The sequence below is a fragment of the Artibeus jamaicensis genome, unplaced genomic scaffold (assembly GCF_021234435.1).
Source record: "Artibeus jamaicensis isolate MK-2021 breed Jamaican fruit bat unplaced genomic scaffold, CSHL_Jam_final scaffold_1019, whole genome shotgun sequence".
NCBI lineage: Eukaryota > Metazoa > Chordata > Mammalia > Chiroptera > Phyllostomidae > Artibeus > Artibeus jamaicensis.
Window position 1 is genome coordinate 8,102,851 of NW_026522025.1, and position 15,676 is coordinate 8,118,526.

General features: G+C 42.5%; 1 protein-coding gene across 1 annotated transcript in view; it reads right to left on the minus strand.

Moving 5' to 3' along the window:
- The window catches only part of DAB1 (DAB adaptor protein 1), a 1,235,135-nt gene that overhangs the window by 1,158,910 nt on the left and 60,549 nt on the right, over positions 1-15,676 (minus strand). The window contains exon 2 of the mRNA XM_037148509.2: positions 6,092-6,194. The gene's annotated coding sequence lies outside the window, so the exon portion shown is untranslated. The remainder of the gene's footprint in view (positions 1-6,091; positions 6,195-15,676) is intronic.

Here is a 15,676-nt window from a genome sequence, read left to right on the forward strand (position 1 = left end):
AGGCATCAAAGGAAGTCCTGAAGAGTTCTGAACAGAGCAGTGACAGGCTTTGACTTTAATTTGAAAACTCCGCTTCGTGGAGAACAGACGGGAGAAGGCAGGCAGGGCCATCGCATTGCGTGACTCTGGGGGTGTTCGCACATTAAAGTCTATGCAAACGGTGTCTCTGGAGTTGTGTTGTGCACAATGTATGTGGTCGTAGACATTGGCCTGGAGGTGAGGGTGAAAGCAGGGTGTTCAGTCAGGGAGTACAAAGGGCTAAGCAAAAGACTGATATTTGGGGCTAGGATAGTAGTGGAGGGGGTCAGTGAGAAGTGGTTGGATTGGGATTCTGAAGGTAATGCTGCTGCTATTTGCTGATGCCTTGGACATAAGATGTGAAAGGAAGGCAAAGACCATGGATTACTCCAATTCTGGCCTAAGTAATTGGATGAATTATGGTACCATTTACTAAAACGTGATGTACTGGGGAAAAAGAAGGTTTGGGGGGTTGGAGAGTATGTCAACAGTTCTGTTTAGGCCACATTACTCTCAAGATGCTTCACACCTAAATGAACACAGAAAAGAGGCAAATGGAGCCCTGGCTGGTATGGCTCAGTGGATTGAGCACTGGCTTGCTAAGCAAGGGTCACTTGTTTGATTCCTGATCTGGGCACGTGCCTGAGTTGCAGGCCAGGTGCCCAGTAGGCACCATGCAAGATGCAACTACACATTCACGTTTTTTCCCCTCTCTTTCTCCCTCCCTCTCTCTCTAAAAATAAATAAAATATTTTTTAATCAAAAAGAGAAAATAGGCAAATGGACATTAGTGTGAATGTTATAGAAAAGGGTGGAACTGAAGAAATAAATTGGTAGTTTCAACACAGAGATGTATTTAAGCCATAGAATTGAGTATCCACTCCCCACCCCCCAGGAAAGTGGAGAGAGAAGAGGTCTAATGCCTAGCTCATTTGTCTTTGTGTTTCCCACAGTGACTAGCACAGGATCAGGGGTGTAGTGAGGTCCAATAAATGATGGTTAAGTTGAAGGTAAAAGCTTCAGACCAGAAGGAAGAATAAGAGGCAGATGCAAACATCCATAATATGCAAATGACCTTGGCACTTTGGAGTCTAGGTTGTAAAATGCATCCTGTTCATCATCACTGCCATGTTCTAGTCTAGTGTTTGAGGGTTATGTGTGTTCTGATCCCAAAGGGAAAATTCTGCACCCAGCTGGCCATCACCTGGAGTGCCCTCTCTGAGTACCTAAATCTCTTGATCTATGAATTTGGGGTTTTTTAACTTGAAATAATATTATTATAACAATAGCTTCTATTTATTGAGCACTTATTATAGCTCAGGATCTTTATAAATATTCTCACAAAGATCCAGTGAGATAGGTATTACCTTTTCTATTTTACAATCAGGAAACCAAATCCATACTACTTGTAAGTATTTAACCTCAAATCCTGGGCTCTTTTCATACTTTCTAAAATGCAAGAATTCAGTCCTCTACCAAAAATGGGCTTAATTGGATAAAACCTTCATCTTTTTTTTCTTCTCTTCTTCTTAAAACCTTCATCTTTTATATTTAGGATAATAATAATATTTCCCTCTGGCTGGGTGCTCACTGTGGGCCAGGGAAATGTGCTCTGCAGCTTTGATGCATTGTCTCATCTACTCCTCATTACGACAGTACAAAATAGATACTATGATAAGCACCATTTTACAGATGGGGCCATTGCAACTTTGAAAGGTTAAATGACTTCTCTAAGGTCAAAGGACTAATTTAGTAGCATATCCAGGATTTAAGCCCAAGGTTGGCTCCTATAATTCAGCACTCACTGAATGTAATGACTAAAACTTGCAAATTAATAATGCTCAGAACAAGAAATAAATACAACATGAGAAAACTATTTTAGATTAAAAAGGTTGGTTGAAAGAAGAAAGCAACTTATATGGTGAATTATTTTTCAGATATTTTGAACCAGAATAATAAAGTTTATTTTACAAGTATTTTTCTCTTTTCCCAGAAACCCAAGAGAGGCAGTGCTAAAGTTACTGTCTAATGTTATTTGGAATGAATCCTTGTAGCATAATGCACTGGGGAAGAACTGGCCTTCAAAAACCCGCATCAGATCTTAGCTCCTATCTTTGTAAACTTGGATAAACCAATTGTCTTCTCTTGACCTTAGTCTCCTCATTTTTTAAATGAAAATAATAACAGTATTTTATTATAGGAGAGGGTCAAATAATGGGGTAAAAAGGAAGTACTTAATAAGGTGTAAGATAAGGTACCTATAAATATAAGGAAAGTACCTCATAAATTGAGAAGCATTGTATAAATATGGGCTTACTTATTATTAGTGTATATAAATGGACATAGTTTCCAGATGTAAATAGACAAAGAAACTAATTACCCAGTGATATAACAGTTTTTGTTCATTGCTGGTACATAGCAGGTATTCAATAAATACTGACTTAAGTTCAATAGGTATAGAGTTTCAGTTGTGCAACATAAAAATGTTTCAGTGTGTTGTAATACAATGTGCATATAGTTAATGATACTGTAATATTCCCTTAATTGTTAGGAGGATACATTTTTTATGTGACTTTTGCCCCATTAACAAAAAAGACACAAAACAGTGACTAAAATTTGAAGACAACTCTCCATTTCAAAAGTTCATCTCTAAAAGCCAATGTCACTCTCGAACACCTTCAGAATTCCACATAAAAGCAAACCTTTGTTTCGGAAATGAACTTGGGTGTCTCCTGGGGCAGGGAGGATGTCTCCCGCTGCTGGGAAGGACCTCTACGCCCTCTGCTTGTCCCCCTCTCTCTGCCGCCTTCTCCTTCTGGGCCCTGTGAGCCCTTCCTGCCTCTCACCTGCCCTCACCGCCCTCCCCTCACCTGCAGTTAGTCTGTATATAGAACCAAGGCATTGATATTTTTTCTATTTGTGGCATTTTTTACATTTTAAAGGCTGAGGTATCTCTGTTATATGGTATCTCTGTATCTTGTATTAACCTGACATGAAATTTCAATCATGCCAGGTTAATTAAAAATTCAAGGAACCTGGACATTTTGTATTCAGTCATTCATTAAACAGATATTTTCCAGGCCAGAGCTCAGTCTGGGAGTATGTTTGTGAACAAGACAAACTCGGTCTCAGCCCTCATGGAGTTCATGATTTTGTAGAGGAGACAGATTAGAGGAGAAGCAATCCGAATATGGTATGAAGAAACACATACTTGCAAAGGACTGTTTATAGCAACACTATTCACAATAGCCAAAAGGTGGAAACAGCCCAGATGTCCTTTGGCAGATGAATGGGTAAACAACACAATGTATCTACATTCAATGGAACATTACTCAGTGGTAAAAGGAATGAAGATCTGATACATCACTATACCATGAGTGAACCTTGAAAACATTATGCTAATTAAAAGACCCCAGGTACTAAAGGTCACATTCTATACCATTCCATTTATATGAAATACCCAGAATAGGTACATCTATAGATGCAGAAAGTAGATTGGTGATTGCCAGGTCCAGGGGTTGGGGGGGGGGGCGGGTAGAAGGGAATGGAGAGTAATCACTTTATGACTATTAGATTTCCTTTTGGGCTGATGAAAGTGTTTTGGAAGTAAGCAAAGTGGTGGTAGATGTGCTAAATACCACGGAACCATACACTTTGAAATGATAAATTTTATGTTAAATAAGTTCCACAAAAAACCTTTACTTAAATGTATGGTATAAAAGGGTTATGGTGGAGTAGGTACAGAATGAAACTTGCTTTGAATAAAGTTCAGGGAGAAGGCGCCCTCCCGGGTGGGATTCTCATGCTTTCCACAAATACTTCTCGAGGGTTTTCTACACGGCAAGGCCAGTTCTAGGCTTAGTGAATACAACTGGGATGCCAAGAGGCAAAATCCCCGTCCTCAAGGAACATGGGGGAGATAAACAAAAAATTAATAAAAATATTTCACATTCTGTTAGAAGGTGATAAGTGCTGTGGAAAAATATAGTTAGTAAGGGCCATGGGGAGCTTCAAAGTATGCTGGGATATGACAAAATTATCCAGAAAAAGGAGAAAAAAGTGTTCAAAGGCCCAAGAGAAATAGAGTCTGACATTTTCACCAAACCTCATATAACTTCTCTCCACTTGTACCTGGACAACATGTGATTGTTCCCCGTCCTGAGCCAGCTTTATCTTTCCCTTCGATTCCTTGCCTCGCTTAATGTTAACCATCATTATCTATCAAGCTAAAACTTTAATATTATCCTTAGCATATTCCTGTTCTATTTTAGTTGCTTTTCAATGAAGATTTTTGTGGTGCTATTCAGGTTATTAATAATTCATTGAAAATTAATATTTAAAAATATAAATACAGAATTTCATAAGCTATCCCACAATCTTAAGAATATGTTGTTATATCCTGGACCAATATTGTTTTCCACCAAATATTTCTCCAGTTGTATAATTTGAGCTGAGAGAAAATAGGATTTGTTTTTAAGATTCTAATCATAGCTTTTTTGAACAGTATTTCTACTCCATAAAATAAACTGATACTGATTTTGTTAACGCTGTGGAAAAAGCTGTAAAAGAGAGAGTTGATCAGTGTAAGAAAGATCTTTGACCAAATGCATTCTGGTGCTTTTCTATAAAGACTGTTTCTTTTATGCATTTGCCAGAGACTTTTCATAGACAGATTTTCTTGCCCTCCACTATGGCTATTTTATCTCTGTCCTCCCCTCAGCTCACCCATGAAGTCTTTCTATTGTTTTTCATTAGGTGATGGAGGGTTCCATCTTTCTATCTTTCTAGGAAATGAGGGTAAAGAGAAGAAGACATGTCACCCTCATGAGTCAGCCCCTTGAACCAAAAAGTCTTCAGCTCAGGAGTCTCTGGTTTTCAGCTTGTACTGGATTCTGCCTTCTCTGTTCCATCCTCCCACCCCCGCCCCCATCCCACCTCCTGTGAAATGATGTATATGGTGAGAAGAGTCATACAGTTTCAGAGCCCCAGACTCACGAAGGGTAGCAGCTGGGTTAATGTAAGGCTGTGACTTTTCATCTTCATAGTCTCTCCCTCATCTAGAAAAGGTACAAGAAGAGCCTGGACTGCAAGGAGTACAGGGCTTCTCAACTCTGAAGTCACAAAATTGCATGATTTGATGTGACTATGACTATACTCCAGATGGAATCACAGACATAAAATTCTAGAATGGACTAAGATTTCACATGGGAAGTTAGGTTGGAATCTCTATTTGCCCTTCCCAGTCTGACCTCAGTCAAGTCCCTTTACTTCAAAGCTTAGTTATCTCACCTGTGAAATGGAATAACTACTTTTCAGAGTTGTCTCCTACAGGTGGAAGAGTTGGGTGTATAGTAGGTTTTGGAAAAGAATAAAGCTCGGCAGATAGTTGTTGAAATTTCCAGCTTATTCCAGATTGCAGACCTAAAATGCTGTGCCTTTGAGGGCTGTTGTTGATAAAACAGCTGGGTAGCTACCAGTGTCTTCTCAATTTCTCTCCAGATGTTCTGGCCTCATGCAGACCCAGCTAATGTCAATGCATTATCCACACAAGTGTCATTTATTAGATAAAAATCATGTGCAGTAACTTGAGCATAGAAATTAAAAGTTAAGGGACAGAAGAAAGTATGTCATATCACAGTCAAGTTTTATTTTTCCAAGTCTTTCCTTATAGTCTTTCCAAAATATGGCCCATCTTTCCCACAGCAGTCTATTTGTTCAAAAGAACACACCCTACAGGGTACATACATCACCTGAACCACAGGTGGAGGATGGAAAATCTATGGCTCATAAAACTCACGTGATTGTCAAAAACTGACAGCTATTTAGGAGCAAAGCTTAGACTGGAACCCAGTAATCCCAATTCCCAATCTTATGTTATTCTACTTGCAGAAAACAATTAGAGACTAATTTTTGAACTTTTAGAGAGTCTTGGCATTTATCTAAAACATAAAAATCATACAAATTTTTATGGTATAAAAATCATACCAATTGGCTCGATTTTTACACGGAACTGCCTATCTGCAACTGCACAGATGAGTGGAACCTAACGCCCAGATGCACTGAGTTAACTTACCCAAAGTCACAGAGGTGGCCAATGAGCAGTTGAGCTTTCAATCCAGGTTGTCTGACGCCGGCCCATGGCCACTCCTCAACCTTGACTGAGCAAACCCTGTCACCTACGAGGAAAGGAGACAGCACGATATATTGGGAAGGACTTAGAATCAGGGGCCACCGAACCTGATACCAGGTTCCCTGCTCTGCTTCACATTGCTACCCATGGGGACAGATTTTTTTTTAATCTTGGAGGAGTAGAAAAGGATACCTAATCTTTAACTTTGCTTTTTTGGAGGGGAGTGGGGGCTGGGAGTATAGTCCACATTGGCTAAATTCCTGGTAATTATTAACATTCAGTAAATTCATCTCTAAAATAAATGAAGCAAATGTAAACTAAACCAACCAATCACATCTGGGATCAAACTTTAGTTAAATTTTGATAAGGAATCTGTGTTAAGGAAAAGGCAGCATTTTTCTTCCATTTTTTTAAAGTTATATTCATTTTATTTATTTATTCTTATTTTTATTTTTAAAATTATTCTATTGTTGTCCAAGTACAGTTGTCTACATTTATCCCCCACCACTGCCCCCACCCCAGCTTCTTCCATTTATAATAAATGCTCCTTTAAGAAAAAAGACTTAACTGTTTACTGAGCAGTGAGCAAATGTTACTCAGTATGTTACGTGCTTTACACTTATTATCACGTTTAATTTTTTAGCAATTTTTAAGTCATGAGTTAAGTATGTTAATATGTGTTCCCATCATGATGAGAAAACTAGGGACTGAAGGGGTTAAAAGTCAAGCTCATAAGCTATGCTAGAGATGGCTGGAATTTAAATCGATGCAGTCCGCCTTCAGAATTTATTAGCTTAATCACTATGGAATACGACCTGCCAACCTCACTTCACTGGAAACTAGAAAACTTGCCCTCTTATCACCCAGGACAGAGAGGAGGAACCATTGGTCCCCATGAACCAGGGTGGTAGTGTCATTGTGTTAAACTAGAGAAAGGAGACTGAATGTAGGCTGCAGGAAAGAGTAGAAAGCAAGAGTAGAGGTGCTCTGGGGAGAGACCAGTGCATCCTGACCTCATGCACCCCCTTCCCTCCCAGGTCTGCCTCACAAAGGGTCAGAGAAATTCAGACGTCAATTCCCTCCTGGTGAACCTCAGATGACCCCAGGACTGATGGATTCCACCAGCTGAGACTGCTTTGCCACTACACATCCTCATCCCTAATCTCACCCTTCCGCAGGCCACTCATGATCTCTGACAAGCAGTGGTTCTGGAGTTTCATTTCATTAAGCTGTCCGAGGCCTGCTTACTCCTGTAACCAAAATATTTAAGGCTTGAAGAGCCTGTAGTGTCCTCAGAGTTTCAAACTGTGTCTCCCAGAGCCCAGTGGCCAGGGGAACTTCTCTGGGGAGAGTCAAGGTGCAAGGGGAGGATTAGAGCTCCGGACTTCAACTTCAATTAGGTCAAGAGCAAGGGTCACTTGCTCTATTGCCCTTCAAGAAAAGGAGTATTGTGTAAGGCTTAAGAGCCGTGGCACTCTGATCAGATGGCCTAAGTCTGAATGCAGCGCTGCCACTTCGCATCTGTGAAACTGGGGCAAGCGACTTAACCACCCTGTGGCTTGGGTCCTTGGTCATTAATAGTTAGATAATAATAGTACTTATAGGGTTTCTCAGAGGATTAAAGCTGTATACAAAGCACTTAAAATAATCTCCAGCCTGGTATAAGCACTCAATAAATGTTACCACTGTTATTTCACTTATTTTTCACATTAGCTTATTGTCACTTTAAAATTCTATAACTACTGATCATTTTTGAGAAAAACAAAGGTTGCTTTGGAAAAGTGAGTTATGTGATGGTCCCACAACAAGCCTGTGTGGAGCTGAATTCTGCACCAGGCTTCTGGTCTCCTTCTCCAGTGCTCGCTCCCTTCAACTGGGCCTTGTCGTTTCTGCTGCCCCCACCCCTGAATGATCATGAGAGATGCTCTGAGCGCTCCAGTTTTTTCTCATGTTCTCTATAAAGTGAGATTGGGGCAGCAAGAATCCTTGCACTGTTTTCTGTGCAAAGAACATTGGGAGAGTCGAGTAAACCTTGATTTGGCGAGTTGGCAGTGTAAGTGAGCAGAAGATTGCCCATGGAATTCCTGCTCCTTCTCCCTAGCAGATCATTCCCCCAAGACCTTGAAAGAGCTGGCTGCAGTTCAAATGGCCCTCAGCCCAAAAGACCTTCTCTGACCACTAAAGCATCATCATTCTGTAGTCACACTCTACCTCACCATTTTATTTTCTTCATTGCAAGTACCGCTGTCTGCCACTTTTATTTATTTTCTTATTCATATTCTGTCTGCCCTACTGGAATAGAAAACCTGTGTGCCTTGACCTCTGCTGCTTTCCTAGTGCTTAGAAAGTATCTCATACGTCATAGATTGTCAGCGTTAATACGTTGAGTAGACAGATGTGTGGATACCTGAAGAAGAGGAAGGAAGAAAAGACAAAATAGAGGGAGGGGATGAGGGAAACAAAGAGGAAGGAGGGAGAGTAGATGGGTGGATGGACATACAGGCGGGTAGATGGACAGTTGAAAGGAGAACAAACTTTGTGCATTTGGGGCCTGATCTAGTTCCTTAGGCTTTCACTCTGAAATGGAGCCAAATGGTTTTCAGGGGGCCACTCAAGTCACACAAAACCTAAAGGAGAAAAGAAGGCCAAGTAAGGGATCAAAAGTCTGAACAGCGTGAATATAAACAACCTGGTGTAGAGTGAGAAAAGAACAAGATGTCATGCCAGCTTATAGCTACAAAGGAGACTGCAGAGAAAATTTCAACAGAGAGGAGAGGAGGAGTCAGGTTTTGTTGACAGAGAGTTGAGAGGAGAGGAAACCCATGCCGACGTGTGTGAAGAGCAATGGGCAAGGAATCAGACCAGCTGTGTGGCTTTCTACACTTCACCCAATCTCTGTGAGTCTGTCTGCTGCTTCCCAAGTTGCCTCTACACGGGAAGGGAGGGACCGAAATTCTGTGTTTCCTTAGTGTAGCTACACTACAAAAATGAGCATAAAATGCTTTGTGGACTGTCAAGTGCTGTAAGCACAAGTGCTCTGTCTATTAGTAAGAACAGGAGAATAGAAACATTGCTGTTTAAACTCTGCCCTTCCTTTTAGGGCTTCACTGAGGGCACAGAATGAATCTCTCACCTTTAGGGCAAGTCTCTGTTGCTGGTCACTGTATTTGACATATCAATGAGTGCTCGAAAATGTTTGCTCCATAATAAAGGGGCATAAAGACAGGAGGAGGGCCATTTCATGAAAGAGGCTTTGGAGTGAGATCAAGCTTCCTGTGAATCCTATTCTGCCACTTCCTCACGAGGTGAGTGTAGGCAAATTATTTAACCTCTCTGAGCCCGTTTTCTCAACTGTCAAAACAATGCCATTCAGCTCGTGAGGCTGTGGTAGGGGCTAAATTACTTGGTGTTACAGAAGGGAGCTTCTGAGCACATAGTAAGTGATTTAGAGAAGCACATCAAGGTAATCTTTTGTGATAAAGATTAAGGAGGGTCATTGAGCATCAGAGACTAAAAGAGATGAGAGATAAAACTAGTGCCTCCATGTGGGGGGGTAATGGGATGGGGTTCTTGACAATCACTTCATCTCAAACTGCTCCAGAAATTTAACTGCTCTACGTGAATTTCCCGTCTGTGGGGGTGTGGTCATGAGCTTCAGATGAGAGGAGGGCTCATATCGACTACAGAGAAGAAGAGGCCATTTGGCAGAACAGAGAGAACACAGACCTGGGCTGTATCTGCCCCTACTTCCTGCCTCAGTCTTTCATAAAGTGGGGAAGGGGGGGCTAGGTAATCGAAAAAGCCCTTCTGGATATAAAACCCCATGTCACGAGAGGAAAAAAGATGGCAAGCTGAGGCGAGTGGACTGAAGAAAAAGATCTTTTTATTCTCCCAGCAAACGAAAAGCTGTGTGTGTTGGTTAAAGTCATGTTGAGAGGTTAATTAACATCGCTGAGCCCTTTTTCTCATCTGGAGCAGGTTATGTTAATATCAATACCTACCTTGCAGGAGGGTTGCAAGGGTTAAAGGAGGTGATATAGGATTGAGTACAAGGTAGTCTCTAAATAAATACTCAGAGCATTATAATTCTCTACCACCCTCTCACTATCCTTCCTCTATTAAGATGGGAACCCCAACCTCTCCCTCATGCCACTACTGTGACTCACTTCTAAAGGCCTCCCAGCCTAGTGTCCAGTAAGATGCATTTGCTCAGCAGTGAAATAAAGAGGGAGAAAAGTCCCATTCAGTCCCTTCAGCCCTACCTTCCACTAGGCTGCCAGAGTTATCCTCAAATGCATGGTTCTGATCGTGTTACTCCCTGCTAAAAAGATGTTCATGGCTCTCCATCACCCTGAAAGAGGCCCCGCATTGTTTGGCCTACCCCAGCGGTTTTATTTCACTACTATCTGGAACGACCCATTTCCCAGCTGAACCCAACTCAACTTCAAGCTCCTGTTTTTCCCACCACCCCCATGCCACCCATAACATCCTGCAGAGGAAAATAATTATGTCTGCTTTTGGATACGGACAGCCACAGGGGGATATTCCATCCCAGCATAGCCCAAATCAGAATTTGCGGCATCAAAGTGGAGAAATGTCTGCACTATTTGTTTTTCTTATGAAAACAGTGCTCCCTCAGTAATGAATTCAGCAGGGGCACCTCCACCCCCGAGTCCCGGGGGTTCCCCTAACAGAACAAGGCTTAATATCCTCCATTTCTCCTCCTCTAATGGGGGCTGTCAAGTACCCTCTTCCAGGCATCTCTGCAAAGAATGCATAAATCCAGGTGGAGGCTTTGCATGACTGTCACACTTTCATTCTAATCAGCAGCCCCTTCCCCCACCTCCCCTTCACCCAAGGGATCAGAGAGAGTCCGGTCCCCCTCCACACCCCCACACCCCTCACACTTAAGAGGACCTCTGGCCTCCCCTCCCCATCTTTGTCCCATCCCAGGAGGTTGCAGCCCCTCATTATTTAAGGAGGCTCCTGCTCCGAGGTTCATTTCATCTATCAGTTCTGAGCTTCCCCTCTGACCTCAGCCTTCCTTGGGGTCACAATCTGCCCTTCCTCCCTCCCCTTCTGGGGTCAATTCCATAGATTTTTGCTGCTGCCAAGAGCAGCTTGTAGGGAGCAGAGGAGGCTGGGGGAGGGGGAGGGTGAAATTGCCTGTCTCAGCTCTGAGTGAGACACTAAGGAGAAATGGGACTTTTAACAACTGCAACTCAGTGATGAGAAAGCGATAGGGCCCCACCACCATCACTCAGACCCTCCTCAGAGCCCTTTGCACTTACCAGGTGAAATGGAAAACATTTTGATTGGGCCTAACTGGATGATAAATATGGGAGTCTGGCCCATATAGACGCTAAATCCATTTCCTGCCTCAGATGAATGGGCAGGCAGCCAGCAGCCTGATCAAAATTTTCCTTGGCTAGAAGCGGAAATGAAGGCCCCTGTGCCATTACCCACTGAACTCAAAATAGCTGTTTATTCAGCTTTTATGAGAGGATCCTGTCTTCTGCATAGGAACCCCACACTGTAGTTACAATAGCAGTGTGTGTTGGTGTTTGTTCATTCATGACGTTGCAGAATCAGAGCTGAAAGAAGGACTTTGAAGGTCACTTAGTCAGTAGAGTCAACTTGCTTTTGTTTAAAACACTGCAGCCTTTTTTTTGCAAATAATACCTTACATGGTAGCACAATACAAGAAACATGAAAATGGAGCTTCTCTAAATCAATGACCTTCTTCAGAAGCTTGGGGTTCCAGAGAAAGCCCGTTGAAGTGCAATGACTCTTTCCAATCATCAAGCCTATGTATGTACGCATCCATTCTACCACATCCAGACCCATGATAACTAGCTTAATTAGCTCTAATGATGAGAAGCTCATTGGGTTACAAAAAATATCACCCCCATCCTACCACCTCTAACTAGCGAGTTATGTGACAATGGGCCATCATTTAACTTCGCTGGGCCCCGATGTTCCCATGTAGAAATAAGGGGAAATACTAGCAACTCCCTATCAGAATGAAAAGATGAAATATCATGTGAAATCTTTTAAAACCCAAGAATTACTGGGAGGGAGGGAAAGGGAAGTCAGAGCATGTTTCACCTTGGCTTTGGGCAGAGACTCTGCCAGTGGCTGCAGCTCCTTCAGGTTTCAGCTCCCAACGGTCAGCACTTCAAACTATGAGCTGAGCTCCTGTCTGGGAGCCTTCCCAGTGACTCTGGGCACTCCCGCCTGACTATCCCTTGGGAAAGCCATCCTTTAAGGGCCCTGCTCCTGCTGGGTTCCAGCCCCAGGGCTCTGGTCACACTGCCTTTAGGTTAGTGTTTTTCTACACTTTATAATCCTGGGATTGTCTCACTGTCCCCAGGTTTCTGTGTTGGTCCTTCTAACATTTTGTGACCAATTTATACTAAATTCCATTAATTCAATAGAATAAATGCACCCCTATGTTCACTGCAGCATTATTTATAATAGCCAAGATCTGAAAGCAGCCTTACTGCCAATCAGTAGATGAGAGGCTCAAAAACCTGTGGTACATTTACACCTGTGGAATACTGCTAAGCCATAAAAAAAAAGGAAACCTTAGCCTCTGTGACTGCTTGGATGGATCAGGAGAATATTACACTAAGTGAAATAAACCAGTCAGAAAAAGTCAAGTACCTTATGATTTCACTCCTACATGAAACCTAATGAACAAAATAAACTTACAAACTTAGATACAGAAAACTGACAGCTGCCAGAGGGCAGGGGGTTGGGAGGATGGGTGAAAAAAATGAAGGGATTAGCAAAAAATAAATAAATAAAAGGAAAAAACTCATAGACATAGACAACAGTATGGTGATTACCAGAGAGAAAGGGGGTTGAAGAAGGTAGAAGAGGGTAAAGAGGGACAAATGGAGATGAAAGAGACTTGACTTGGGGTGGTCATTACAAAATAAAATATACAGAGTATGTGTTATAGAATTTTACACCTAAAACCTATATACTTTTATTAATCAATGGCACGCCAATAAACTCAATAAATAAAAAATAAATAAATGAATTCCATTTATGGAATCACCAAACATGGGTTCTGTTTTCTACAAAACCCTGAGGAGTACACCCACTAACAACTCTATGAGGTTATTATTTTTCCCCATTCACCTCTGAACTGAGGCTCAAAATTTAAATAATGTACTCGATGTTACAAAATTGAGTGGCTGAACTGAATCCAAACACAGCCAATGAGATTTCCAGGGGAGTCTGTGTTCTTTCCATCAAACCAGAAGCCTTCCCTTGGAATTAGTTAAATCACATGAGACTAGAAGTCTCTAAATGCTAGAGAAATCCATGTCTACATTTACAACCCCCCCAAAAAAAACCACACCTCATTATTTTGTTCCCAATTTTAGTTTTCTTGGTATTGATGGCAGATGCTCTATTGTGTGAGACTGAAATTTGCTTTTAGAAAAGGTGGTGTTATAGTCAAAAGAATATTAGAGATTAAGTGGGCTCTCACATGGGTCTCCCCTTACTTAGTGATGAGTCCTCAGGCAAGACGCTTGTCTTCCTAGAGCCCCAGTTTCTCCACCTTAAAATGAGGTCTTCGGACTTCATAATCCATCATTTTGATTCTGCGGTTCTAACGGTGTGGTTTTACAGTGCTTTTTGCCCTACCACACAATGACATATCACAGGTATTAGAATGTTTTGTTGGCACATGAAACTCTAAATCAAAGTGAATAAATGAAATTTTTAGCATGTCACCCCTGAGAGGTTTTCGGAGCCTGAGTTAGAATGAACACAGGAAGACTTGGCAGGACACTAAGAAAGTACGTCTGACCCTAATTTTCATTGTCAAGGCATCACTCAGTAGATTGGCATGCTTGGCCTACTGCTCTTCATTTGGGGAAGTTTTGTGGAAAAGGTGAGCTCAGAACAGGGTTCTGAGCGAGAAGAGTACCCAGCTCCCAATCCATAGGCTTTCTCATCTCAGAGGGGACAGTGCGAACCCTACCTGCAGTTCTGGCCCCAAGCACGTCTTTGGAAACTTACACTGTTCCTCCTCAGGAGAAATCTGTGAGCCCAGGAGCTAAATGGCACATGCCATTAGGATGCCAATCATGCCAGGTCCTTGGTCTGGATTTGAGTATCTGAGCTCCTGAATCGTTCCTTAGCATGAGACCCTGCTGCTCCCTTAGTTCTATGAACTGGTACCCAGTCTGGTTTCTTCAGTGCCTGAACTGTTCTGGTGCCTGGACCTGAATCATGTTCACACATCCAAGAATACAGTTCAGTGGTCCTGAGCCAGTGTTCACTGGGGAAAGTATTGTCAGTATCTATTTTTGGCAGCAGCTATCTGAGCCCTGTCCAAAGAGAAGTTCTCCAGCCCTACATAGGGACCCAACTGATTCTAGGGTACAGTATCCTTTTAAGGAAATGGACTAACAGCTGAGGCTTAAGCAGGATTCTTGCATAAGCCCACTCATAATCATGGCCCCTACCTTCAAAGAGTCAAATACAAGAAAACAGCCCAGAAAAATCAAGGCAGGGGGTGATCACAAGCTGAAGTAGCTCTTGACCCTTTCATTCTCATCTGTGACAACTTTGAGTACAGGGACCACACTGGATCACACTAGATGGCTGGGATGTAGGAGAATATTAGATTGACCAGATGCTTGTAAAATGAAGGTCAGTTCATTTTGGGCAAGGGGTGGGGCTGTTGAGATCCCTGAAAAGACTACTAGAGGCTTACTAGATGAATACTCTTCTAAAGAAGGTGAGTCTGGGTAATTACGGGGCTGTTCCTGGGGGTGGGGGGGCGGAGTGAGTGAGGAAGCCAGAAAGGGGGCATGCAAGTTAAGGGACAGAGGGGAAATACTGAATTTCTCAGGACAAATGAAGAGCTACTGACCACTCCTGTCACTGGTTCTCCTTCTCCCCTTCTCCCCCTTGTAGCACCAGCCTCACCTTTAAAACCATCCATTTAAAGGGATGCCACATGTTGGCCTGCCCAGGGGACCACTCATCCCAGACCCACCCCCATCTGGCCTGACTCACAGGGTTACTGTGATAGCACACAGAACGCATGCCTTCCAGTGGGTGCACACAGGAAGCACTGGCTTTCTCTCCAGAAACCCCCATTTTTTTCCCTGAGCCCAAATACCTCCCCAAACCTTCGTGCAAATTAATCTGAGCTGGGGGCACAATATAGGGGAATGGCGGTCTGAGTGTACATGCTGATGTCTTCTTCAAAGCACCGCACCTGCCATTAAGTCTGCAACCCAGCCTTCCTCCTAACAGTAATAATAAATGCTTATTAAAGATTGAAACAGGCTGACAAAGAAGTAGAATTAGTCACCTGTCAATGTGCTCGGGATTCTGAGTAGACAGAGACCAGGTATACTTCTAACATTTCTAGAGAAAAGAACCGCTCACCACATAGGGATGTGTGAACTTACACTTAGGGTTGAAAGATTTTATCAAGGGCAGCAGCTAAGGAATGCCAGTTCCAACTCTCCAAACTTTGCTCTTTCAATCTCA